The 10416-nt window shown below is 49.4% G+C and overlaps 2 non-coding genes across 2 annotated transcripts; one reads left to right on the top strand and one right to left on the bottom strand.

The window, feature by feature from the left end:
• Positions 1–4371: 4371 nt before the first annotated feature.
• LOC126031707 (U6 spliceosomal RNA) lies at positions 4372–4475 on the bottom strand. Its single transcript, XR_007503539.1, has one exon. It is a non-coding gene; the product is annotated as a U6 spliceosomal RNA (small nuclear RNA).
• Positions 4476–10062: 5587 nt separating this feature from the next.
• Positions 10063–10181, top strand: LOC126031575 (5S ribosomal RNA). The gene has a single exon (XR_007503407.1). It is a non-coding gene; the product is annotated as a 5S ribosomal RNA (ribosomal RNA).
• Positions 10182–10416: the final 235 nt, after the last annotated feature.

The raw sequence follows: 10416 nt of genomic DNA, 5'->3' as shown, positions 1-10416 counted from the left end.
GGGCACACTTGGAGGGAGTAGGTCATAGAAAACAGAAGGGGAAATAAACGGAGCCAGGGTAACAAGTTGGCTTGCAGAGAATCATGGCTTTTTTGGGGCTACCATAGGTTCCTCTCCTCCCTGCAAAAAGGAAACACATTAAGGGTCAAAGTCATATGAAAATCTGAGCTTGCCCGTGATTTCTGAGCACCGCCTGGTGTGGCCCCAAAACCAAAAAAAAAAACAACCACTTTGAACTTGAGTTGAAGGCCTTTGGGCCCAATGGCTGAGAAGCACAGACCCATGTTGATGCCTGAGAGCACTATAGGAAAGCATGTGATTTGTTTCAGTGCCCTTAAACCAGATCTTCCTACTGTTCCAATTCTGAGGTGCTCAGAGTGGCTGGGCCCAGCCCCTGCTTTGGCTGGTGGCAGCTGTGTTCAGATGTGTCCCCATGTCTTGGGAGCAGTTAAAAAGTGCGTTTGGCTACAGAAGGACCCTCAGGGTAAATGCTGTGCTGCTTCTCCAACTTTGCATGTGCTTCAAGGCAGGGAGCAGGTGCTGCTTTGCTGACCCCCTCTAAAAGGGATTGCCCTAACACCTCACCTTACTCGCCCAACTCAGGGCAGCCTGGGACCACTACCCAGCACTGGGATAGGAAAGCAAACAGGATTGGGGTAGTTGGGGGTTCTCTGAGCAAATTCCATGAGGAGGGTTGGGCCACCTGAAGCCCCTGGGCCCAGCCCTTCTAGGTTCCGTCAGCCTGATACCAGCCTGGGCTTGTCCAGAGAGTTTCACACACACCCCTATCTTTGGAAATGAAACTGAGGGCCTGAGAAATCATACAGGGGTGTTTGTCTTGCATGTAACCCAGATTTGATCTCCCACACTGAAATGCTTTCCTTTTTTGTTTTGGGGCCACGCCCGCCGCATTTTGGTGTTGCTCTTGGCTCAAAGCTCAAAAATTGCATCTGAAGAAACGAATATGAGAGGGGCCGGAGCAATGGTGTAAGTGGTAGGGCACTTGCCTTGCACGCAGTAACCTAGGATGTACCACCGTTTGATCCCTGGTGTCCCATATGGTCCCCCAAGCCAGGAGAGATTTCTGAGCTCATAGCCAGGAGTAACCCCTGAATGTCACCGGGTGTGGTCCAAAAACAAACAAAAAATTGCTCCTGGCAGGCTAGGGAGACCATGTGGGATGTTGGGGATTGAATGAACCCAAGTCAGTCCCGGGTTGGCTACATGCAAGGTAAATGCCCTACCACTGTGCTATCATTCCAGCCCTGAAATGGTTTTCTATGCTGTTTTAAGATTCGTGGAACTGTTATCTCAAACCTTTTTTTTTTTTTTTTTTGTGGTTTTTTTGGGTCACACCCGGCAGTGCTCAGGGGTTACTCCTGGCTCCATGCTCAGAAACTGCTCCTGGCAGGCACGGGGGACCATATGGGACGCTGGGATTTGAACCGATGACCTCTTGCATGAAAGGCAAACGCCTTACCTCCATGCTATCTCTCCAGCCCCCTCTCTCAAACCTTTTATTTCTTGGCCACATTCGGTTATGCTTGGGTTACTCCTGGCTATTGCGCTCAGAAATTGCTCCTGGCTTGGGGGACCATATGGGATGCCAGGGGATCAAACCGGGGTTTGTCCTGGGTCAGCAGTGTGCAAGGCAAACGCCCTACCACTACACCACCGCTCTGGCCCCTCTGAAACCTTTTCATGGACTTCTTCGCTTTTAGGTGGGTTGTTTCCAGAACTAGAATCTTGAACTGACTACATGGAAAGGACTAGACCTTACTCCATGCTGAGACATGTACTTAGTTCATGAATAAAGCATCTTACATACCCTGGCCACTTCTCAGGACCCTGCTGGACCCCAGCAAACCACGCTGGTATAAGGCTTTGAGTAGGCACATTTGGAAAAGAGGACCCCTAAAGTGGTGAGGGTGTGAGGCTAATTTAGGAACTTAAGGATGCTCGAAATGAATATCCCACAAGGAGGCCAGTTCACATCTTTGCCTCATGCCAACTTCCAAATAGCAGTGACCTCCAGGTGGCCGGTTAAGCACGAGAGGAACTGAAAAGCCACTATCCCCATCGGGTCTCCTTTGCAACAGCTTTGGGTGAAGTGCAGAGCCAGGTCCTGAGACTTGAGGCCTTCCCACTCCAGAGCAGAGGATGGCATCCTCTCTACTATTTATGTGCCATGACCACATGCTTTGGCCTCTGTGCCTGTCAGCTGAGACCACACGTTGACTCCCTGGCCTATTGGAGTGGCCAAGCTTGGCAGTTCACTTCTGGGCCACAGTTTTCAAGCAATCTTGGGAAATAACCTTTCTAAGACCATGTAGTAACACCTCTGCGTCTCACTGTGGACACGAAGCGGTTGCCAGCCCAAGGTTTCGGGAGACTCTAGTATGCCAGCTTGCTCAAATACTCAGTTTTCACTTGGGATCAGCATGGCTGGCTCGGGCCACCACCACCAGCACTGCCTGGGAATTGATGTACCTGTGCCAGGCGCCCGAGAAAGTGGCTGAACCACACACAGCCAATAGGCTGTATGCAACCAGACCGCACTGATTTCCCAACCACCTGAAAACAGTACAAAAGGCCATGAAAGATGATGAGTGGAAAAGGGCCATGATCCGGAGAGATAGCATGGAGGTAAGGCGTTTGCCTTTCATGCAGGAGGTCATCGGTTTGAATCCCGGCATCCCATATGGTCCCCTGTGCCTGCCAGGAGCAATTTCTGAGCCTGGAGCCAGGAATAACCCCTGAGCACTGCCGGGTGTGACCCAAAAACCAAAAAAAAAGAAAAAAGAAAAGGGCCATGATAGGGGCCAGAGAGATAGCATGGAGGTAAGGCGTTTGCCTTTCATGCAGAAGGTTGGTGGTTCGAATCCTGGCATCCCATAAGGTCCCCAGAGCCTGCCAGGAGTTATTTCTGAGCATAGAGCCAGGAGTAACCCCTGAGCGCTGCCAGGTGGGACCCAAAAACCAAAAAAAAAAAAAAAAAAAAAAGGCCATGATAGAACCAGATAGTTCAGTGGTTAGGGTACTTAGCATGTGGCTGACTTGCAGAATAAACACTAATTAGAGGGTTGGTGGGAGATGGTTTGGGCACAGTGTCCACCCAGCACCCCTCTGCTTGCTGGGCTTCATGTTCACTCACAGAACCTTGAACTGAGTCTTTCCCTCCCCATGTTCTCATTCCTAAAAATTGCAATGTCTTAAGTCACCCCGTGTGATTCTGTGTCAGGAAATAACTCCCCAATAGCTCATATTTGAGTGTGTGTGTGTGTCCCAACATCGCCAATGAACACCTGAGGAGTACTAACCACTGTTCACAGTGAATCAGATAAAACTGATTCATCGGATTTCATGATTAAGGTTTTTTTTTGGTTTTTGTTTTTGTTTTGTTTTTTGGTTTTGGGGTCACACCCAGCAACGCTCAGGGGTTCCTCCTGGCTCTACATTCAGAAATCGTTCCTGGCAGGCTCGGGGAGACCATATGGGATGCCGGAATTCAAACCTCTGTCATGCATGCAAGGCAAATGCCTTACCTCCATGCCATCTCTCTGGACCCATGAATAAGTTTTGTTTTGTTTTTCATTTTTTGTTTTTGAATACTGGTATGTTTTGTTTTTATCCCCTTCACACTACTGGTCTTTTCAGGAGGCCACTCAGAGTCCCCGCATTTTTCCCCTCTGGAACGTGTTAGCACTTTTTCACAGCCCAGTTAAGGCCCTTTTGTATGGTGGCTGCCATTTTGCTTCAGTCTTAGACATGCTGTTTTCCTTGTTTGTGCACAGTTGAATTTGAGCTGGGAGACGGCTGTGCAGGGCTCTAGAATAGGGACATCAGACAGTGGCAGGGCATAACCTCGAAGCACCCAGGCTTGATTACACAATTGCCAGGGTGAGAGTTAGCTCCTTTCCTCAGAGATGCATCTCCAATCTGGCATGGCCCCTCACAGTACCCAGCACAACCCATAAGTGCTGTTCCACCCTTCCCTGTCCCTTGGGGTCACAGGCCTGTCTTCGAGGCTACCTGCCAGCTGCATCCATTAGAAGAAAGAATCCAGATTTGTTTGAACACAAACCAAGTGTCCAGGTTCTTCCAGCCTCTAGTTTATTCTACTTGTTGGCTCTCATGTAGGGAGCAAGAAGTGTCACTGGACCATCTGCCTCCCAGCCTGGAGCCAGATTTAAGGATTTTTTTTTTTTTTTAAGTGGGGGTAGCCACATAAGGGGTTACTCCTAGCTCTGCACTCAGACAGTAATCAGGGATCTTATGGGATGCCAGAAATCAAATCTGGGTCAAGGCAAATGTCCTACCCGCTTTGCTATCCCCCTCTTTTTTTATTTTAAATGCCTTTATTATGATTGAAAGAATATGGAACGCTTCACGAATTTGCGTGTCATCCTTGCGCAGGGGCCATGTTAATCTCTGTATTGTTCCAATTTTAGTATATGTGCTGCCAAAGTGAGCACTTTTTTAAATGTGTTATGCTTCATTTTTTCATAGCCTGCTGGAAGTGTTGGAATGATAATACAGTGGGTAGTAGAGCATTTGCCTTGCACATAGCCAACCGGGGTTGGCACCCCATATGGTCCCTTGATAATACCTGCAGTCATCCCTGAGCACAGAGCTAGGAAAAGGCTCTGCGTACGACCAGTGTGGCCCAAAAAAGAAAAAACATATTGGTTTCTGGGTCACGCCCAACAATGCCCTGGCTCTGCACAAGGAATTACTCTTAAAGATGCTTGGGGCGATATGGAGATTCCTCCAAAAACTGGAAATCAAACTCCCATATGATCCAGCTATACCACTCCTAGGAATATATCCTAGGAACACAAAAATACAATACAAAAACCCCTTCCTTACACCTATACTCATTGCAGCACTATTTACCATAGCAAGACTCTGGAAACAACCAAGATGCCCTTCAACAGACGAATGGCACAGAAACTGTGGTACATATACACAATGGAATATTATGCAGCTGTCAGAAGAGATGAAGTCATGAAATTTTCCTATACATGGATGTACACGGAATCTATTATGCTGAGTGAAATAAGTCAGAGAGAGAGAAAAATGCAGAATGGTCTCACTCATCTATGGGTTTTAAGAAAAATGAAAGACATGCTTGCAATAATAATTTTCAGACATGGGCCCGAAGGGATAGCACAGCGGCATTTGCCTTGCAAGCAGCCGATCCAGGACCAAAGGTGGTTGGTTCGAATCCCGGTGTCCCATATGGTCCCCCGTGCCTGCCAGGAGCTATTTCTGAGCAGATAGCCAGGAGTAACCCCTGAGCACCGCCGGGTGTGGCCCAAAAACAAAAACAAACAAAAAATAAATTTCAGACACAAAAGAGAAAAGAGCTGGAAGTTACAGCTCACCTCAGGAAGCCCACCACAAAAAGTGATGAGTTTAGTTAGAGAAATAACTACATTTTGAACTTTCCTAATAATGAGAATTTATGAGGGAAATGGAAAGCCTGTCTAGAGTACAGGCAGGGGTTGGTTGGGGAGGAGGGAGATTTGGGACATTGGTGATGGGAACGTTGCACTGGTGATGGGTGGTGTTCTTTACATGACTGAAACCCAAACACAATCATGTATGTAACCAAGATGTTTAAATAAAATATATATATAAATAATAAAGATCAATGACATTAAAAAATAATAAATAAAGGTGCTTGGGGGATCCTTTGGGATTGAAACTGGCTTGAGCTCGAGTACAAGGCAAATGCCCTTCCCATTGTAGCATTTCTTGGGCCCCAGAAAAAAAAAAAAAGAAACCTATCACATTTCACTGCATAATAGGTGCATATTTTATGACATTCTTTTAGCCAGAAAATGGGGTGCTGGAGCTGGAGAGAGAGTATAGTGAGTAGGGTACTGGGAATCTAATCTAGGTTAGGTGCAAGTGTCCTCCCCAGTGTGCTATCAATCTATCCCTCTTTTTTATTTTTTTGTTTTTTTTGGGGGGGGCCACACCCGTTTGATGCTCAGGGTTTACCCCTGGCTAAGCGCTCAGAAATCACCCGTGGCTTGAAGGGCCCATATGGGATGCCGGGGGATCGAACTGCGGTCCTTCCTTGGCTAGCGCTTGCAAGGCAGACATCTTACCTCTAGCGCCACATCACCGGCCCCTATCCCCCCTCTTTATTTTTCTCTGGGTCACACCTGGCAGCCCTCAAAGCCCTCAAAGACTCCTCCTGGCTTAGGGATTACTCCTGGCAGTACACAAGGCACCATGAGCTTGCCAGGGCCAGAATGTGAGGCTCCTGCACTCAGAGCCTGGGCTCAGCCTGCTGGGCTCCAACATGTGACCTGCTGACTGGCTCAGTTTCTCCAAACATTCTTTGCTTGTTGCTTGTTGGGAATGTTCCTAGGTGAGAGGGCCTTAGTAGGTAGGCTGCAGTCGCAAACCAGATTACATCAGCAATTAGGCTGATAAATCTGGAAAGCATGAGGTGAGAGGGAGAGACAGATTACAGCAGGTAGGGTGCTTGCCTTGGATGCATCCCACAGAGTCCCCGGAGCACTGCTAGGATAGATTCCTGAGCACTTCCAGGTGTGGCCCATAAATGTATACAGCCTGCGCTGACAGCAAATAACCCTGGTCGGGTCATTTTCCATGTGATCTAGGATGTCCAAATACTCAAGACAAAGCAGCCCATGTGGAAAAGTGAAAGCAAAAAGAGCAATAAAAATTGCATCCCCCAAAAATTAATTTTAAAAAATCGCTCCCCCGTATCATTGCTCTGTTAGGACCAAAATATGTCAGGGCCAAATTAACCGTGAATGGGGAGAAGGGCGATGAAGATGCGGGGTTCCCTGGATATAGGACAACACTCCCGCCTTGGGCCGCCTCCCGTGTCGTCGTCCTCTGCTGCCCCCTGGAGGGCGCCATCAGACACCACACCGCCCAGCCGCGCCCCTCCCCGGTTATAATCGTGTGGCATCCCGCGAGCGACTGCGCCCCCAGATGTAGCTCTGACATCTAGACGGCAGCAGCTCCCCTTCGCTTCTCTCTGGTGCCCCGAAAGCAAGAGTGCACGTCCGAACAGGAGAGCTGCTCCCAACAACGCGCGGCTCCGAAGATTCCGGGTCGCGAAGCTTCCTGGACAGTGCCTAGATGCCCGGATGTGGCTGAGCTAGGATGCGGAGGCCGCCGCGGCCTTGCCTAGCAACAGCCCTGCCATTGGAGGAGCGGGACATGTCGGCCTCTGATTGGTTCCCTGTCACGCCGAGGCCCGCCCACTTCCCCCTGTTCCAGGTTCGCTTGTTCCCAAAGGCCCGCGAGCCTTTGTCTCCCCAGCACCGGGTCAGCATCTCTGGGTGCTTTCATGGCATCTGGCAGTGAAAGGACTTGGTGGGACCCGGCCGAGTCTCACACCCCCCAATGGGCCCTTGATCACTCACTGCCTGCCCCTCAGTTTCCTTGTCTGAGCAAGGACGCCCTCTCCAAGGTCCTGGGGCTGATGCATTTTTTCCTACTTACCTCACCTGCAACCAACCCCTCATGATTCTTTTGTTTTGTTTTGAGGGCCACACCTGGCAATGCTCAGGCTTACTCCTGGCGGTGCTCTGGGGACCATTTGGGGTCCTGGGGATTGAATCCCAAGTCAGCCTCTTGCCAAGCAGGGGATAAACCTTATGTAACTGCATGCCAAGGTTGGGGGTGCTCAGTGGGCGCCCAAGCCCCTCCTCTATGACTTCAGTTAACCAATTTAAACCTAGCTGTTGCAACATGTACTGAGAACTTATAGTTTTACCCTTAGCTTAAAGCTCTAGTGACCCTATAAAATGATTTGTAAGCCTGCCTCAGGATTGCCACTCATGAGAGGAGCAGCTCCAGCATGCTGGTAATTGAATAAACTCTGTTGTTCTTTGCATTACTGTCATCCCCTTGGTCATTATGGGTCGGATTTTTAGTTCGGAGCTAACAAGTGGCCTCCTTCACCCCATCTGGTAGAGTTCATCACTTTGTTGACCAGCAATTAATGAGAGCTGGAGATAGGGTAAAGAGGGAATGTGGGCCCGGAGAGATAGCACAGCGGCGTTTGCCTTGCAAGCAGCCGATCCAGGACCAAAGGTGGTTGGTGTCCCATATGGTCCCCTGTGCCTGCCAGGAGCTATTTCTGAGCAGACAGCCAGGAGTCACCCCTGAGCACCGCTGGGTGTGGCCCAAAAACCAAAAAAAAAAAAAAGAGGGAATGTACTCGCCTTGTACGTGGTTGACTCTGGTTCAATCCCCAGCAGCCATAAACAAACAAACAAACAAACAAACAAAAGGCCAGAGAGATAGCACAGTGGTAAGGCGTTTGCTTTGCATGCAGCCGATGCAGGACAGACGGTGGTTCAAATCTCAGCATTCAATATGGTTCCCCATATCTGCCAGGAGCAATTTCTGAGCGCAGAGCCATGAGTAACCCCTGAGTGCCACCAGGTATGATCCAAAAACAAACAAAAAAATTAATACCCAACAGCACCCCATAGGCTCTCCTGAACATAACCTGGAGTGATTTCTGAACACACACCCAAGAGTAATCTCTGAGCACTTCTCATTCACATATCCCAAACACACCACAAAACTTAGTTGTTTGTTTAGTTGTTAAACAACTAAAATTTAGTTGTTTGTTTGTGGTTTCTGGACCACACCCAGTGACACTCAGGAGTTACTCCTGGCTCTGTGCTCAAAAATTGCTCCTGACTTGGGGGACCATATGGGATGTCCAGGGATCAAACCATGGTCTGTCCTGGGTCAGCACGTGCAAGGCAAACGCCCTACCGCTGTGCAATCGCTCCAGCTCCTCCACCACAAAACTTTAACAGTAAGATGCCAGGCATGGACAAGCTCTATGAGGTATTCATGGACTTCTATATTCTTTGTTTGTTTGTTTGGGCCACACCCGGCGTTGCTTAGGGGTTACTCCTGGCACGGGGGACCATATGGGACACCGGGATTCGAACCAACCACCTTTGGTCTTGGATTGACTGCTTGCAAGGCAAACGCCACTGTGCTATCTCTCCGGGCCAGAACTTCTATATTCTAAGGCTTCTAGGAATGATCAGCTTTGCTTGGCAGAGCCCAGACTGACACCCAAGAACCTTGCTCAGGGCCCCACAGCCACCAAGTGGAGCCATAGGGTGTTTGAACTCAGGAAACCACACCCCAAGGACTGCAAGCTTAAACCTGGCACTCTGTTACCTGGGATTTGGGTTGGGTTTTGACAAGCTGGGAATGAATGGTTGGCAGCTAGCAGGTGCCCAATACTGCTTAATGGGTGTGATTGTCATAGGTATGATGCATCCAGCAGCCCCGGAAGCCAAACAGCAGCCTCTGCAGCTAAAGAGGAGTGTAAGGGGTGTGGGAGCTCACTTTAGGTTAGATTTTGCCAGGGCAAAATAAGTTGGTGCCAGGAGAGGGACTGGGTTCCCCCCAAGGACTCTTGGGCTTCCAGCAGAGGATATGGTCTGAGGTTGGGGCTAAGGGGCATTGGTGTTCCCCAAGGCCAGGCCTCCTGTCCCTTTACTGCTGTGTACCAGCCCCTGAATGGTGATTCTGATAGGTTCTGGAGGTGGGGTAATATGGGAATATGAACATGTCTGGGAAAGCGCCCCCCCCCCCTTGGACAATCATCTTCTATCTGCTATTCAATTAGGGTATCTATTGAGGGGCTGTTTCTAGGCATGAATTCTGCTTTCCCCAGCTTGTGGGACCACAGCTCGTGTCTGTCTGTGGGAACCAGTGCCCTGAAAACCCTCTTTCTTCCATCCTCACTCATGCCTTGGTTTTGAAGGCCCTTGCTGAGGGGCCCCAGACTTGTCAGGAAAGAAGGGGTCTTCCACAGGGGTACTGAGGAGCTGGTTAAAGAGGGATTTAGGGGCCAGAGAGATAGCACAGTAGTAGGGTGTTTGTCTTGCAATTGGCTGACCAGAAATGGACCCAGGATCAATCTCCTGTGTCCCATTTGGTTCCCCGAGCCTGCCAAGAGTGATTTCTGAGCGCAGAGGCAGGAGTAACTCCTGAGTGCTGCTGGATGTGGCCCAAAAACAAAAAATAGTCTACGGCCATACCACCCTGAACGCGCCCGATCTCGTCTGATCTCGGAAGCTAAGCAGGGTCGGGCCTGGTTAGTACTTGGATGGGAGACCGCCTGGGAATACCGGGTGCTGTAGGCTTTAAAAAAAAAAAATAAATAAATAAAGAAGGGAGGGGACTAGGTGAGTGTTTGGGATAGGGGTCTGCAGAGAAGATGGGAGCTTCTAAGTGACAGGATCAGACAGGGCAGAAAGAATAGGGGTGGGAGAGATAGCACAGCAGTAGGGCATTTGCCTTGCATGCAGCCAACCAAGGACAGACAATGGTTCGAATTCCGGCATCCCATATGGTCCCCCATGTCTACCAGGAGCAATT

Source organism: Suncus etruscus, chromosome 15 (genome assembly GCF_024139225.1).
Source record: "Suncus etruscus isolate mSunEtr1 chromosome 15, mSunEtr1.pri.cur, whole genome shotgun sequence".
Taxonomy (NCBI): Eukaryota; Metazoa; Chordata; class Mammalia; order Eulipotyphla; family Soricidae; genus Suncus; species Suncus etruscus.
This window is presented reverse-complemented; position numbering and strand designations above follow the sequence as displayed.